The sequence below is a fragment of the Gekko japonicus genome, unplaced genomic scaffold, assembly GCF_001447785.1.
Source record: "Gekko japonicus isolate JY-2015 unplaced genomic scaffold, Gekko_japonicus_V1.1 scaffold2, whole genome shotgun sequence".
NCBI lineage: Eukaryota > Metazoa > Chordata > Lepidosauria > Squamata > Gekkonidae > Gekko > Gekko japonicus.
In genome coordinates, this window is record NW_015175358.1 from 2,872,434 (window position 1) to 2,874,529 (window position 2,096).

Genomic DNA, 2,096 nt, shown 5'->3' on the forward strand with positions numbered 1-2,096 from the left:
TACTGTAATTGATCTTATGTTCTTTCTTCTTACAATCAATACAGAATGATTGTAAACTTGCTGTGTTGTAAATAGAAATATACATATCTAACAACTAGGGATGCTGCAGACTTCATGGCAAACCTGTTTTGCAGGTGTTTATGACAGCCACAGTCACCTGTGAACTGAACCTCAGATCTCCTCAACTCACCGCCTGACTTGAACAGCTGCTGAACAGCTTTGCAGCTGCACAGTTGCTTCATTTCCTTCTGCCTTGCAGGTGCTTTTGCACTTGGCCATTAGGTGAAATTAATTCTCTCACCAACAATAATTGGCTTCCTCCTTGCAACTGGGGAGTACAAAGCAAGTGGGTGTTTGAGCATCCTTAACAATAACAAGACATATATGTTTGTTCCTCCAGATAAGTGGACAAAAGGGCTTCCACCCCCGGAGAGTGACTTTCTCACCTCCCCCCCCCCCCCCTCTGCAGCCTAAAATGTCACTCCAAATGCTGCTTCTGGGGCCCTGGTGGATCCAAGCCATAGGATACCTTTTTAAATAAACAAACAAACAAATAGAAGGTTCCCCTTTGGTGCTACACTATGAAACAGAGCTGATTTGAAAATGTTCTGTTTCAATACCCTGTTGACACTGAAAACAAAAAAAAAACCAAAACCAAATCAGAGACTGTCACAAAGCACTTTGTCTGTGCATAGGGATGAATTAATTGTGGGGAATGAAACAAAAATCAAAACTACTGTGTATAAATCAATGAGGTGGAACGGCTTTGTGTTTGGTGCAGGGAAAATAATTTGATCCTCAACACCACCAAAACCAAGGAATTGATAGTGGACTATAGGAGGAACAAAACGGACATTCAGCCACTGTTTATTGGTGGAGAACGTGTGGAGAGGGTGGCTACTTTTAAGTTTTTGGGAGTGATTATTGAGCAAAACTTGACCTGGAGCGCTAACACCACTGCTCTGGTGAAGAAGGCCCAGCAGAGGCTCTTTTTTTCTCAGACTTTTAAAGAAAAATAACTTGAGTGAGAAAATACTGATGTCTTTCTATCGCTGCTCAATAGAGAGCATTTTAACATACTGTGTCTGTGTCTGGTTTGCCAGTTGTACGGCTGTGGAGAGGAAAGCACTCCAGAGAGTTATCATCACAGCCCAGAAGATTATTGGCTGTCCTCTCCCACTCATGGAGGAATTGTATAGTTCTCGATGCTTGAAAAAAGCAAAGAACATTTTGCAGGATTTGTCACACCCTGAACACTCTCTGTTTGAACTGCTGCCTTCGGGTAGAAGATATAGGACAATCAAAACAAGGACAAACAGATTAAAAAACAGTTTTTATTCGAGAGCTATTATTGCTTTAAATGCTGTATGAATTGGAATTTGGGTGACATTGGTGGTTAAGTTGCAATGTGAACCCTAATGGTTGTGTGAGTGTATATTAGTATAGTTGTGTGAGTGTATATGAGTATGCTTGTAGATCACCGAATGATTGCACCTTAATTTCGTTGTACTATGTACAATGAAAATAAAGATTATTATTATTATTATTATTATTGATATAAATGCTATAATCAATATTAAATTCTAAGAATCGCAGCTCCGTTTAGAGAATTTAGAGACTGTAGTTTTGGTTTAGGATTTTCTCTTCCACATGGTGGAATTTAAACTTTGTATTAGAGTTTGTATATATATATATTATTCAGTAAATAATCAACACAAGATTTTGTAAAATTATTTATTAAAGATATTATTAGATAGTTAATCAACCTATAGATTTGTAAACTCAGCATATTTGCTAAAATACAGTTAACATTGATTATAGCATTTTTATCAAATTGATTTATACACAATAGTTTTCATTTTTGTTTTCACAGTACACACTGTGTTCCCTTGTATTTGCTTTGCTTAATTTAGGGAAGGCTGAAGTTCAGTGATGGCAGAGGTTAGAAGTCAGGACGCCTCCCCCTTTTCTCCTTCAAACATGACTGGCAAAAATATAGGGGTTACTCCTTTTTAAGCTTTCTGCATGAACTTTGTGTCTCCCTTTTCATTGTGAAATGTTGCCTTTCCAGTTTTCCACACTGCCACAAATGATCT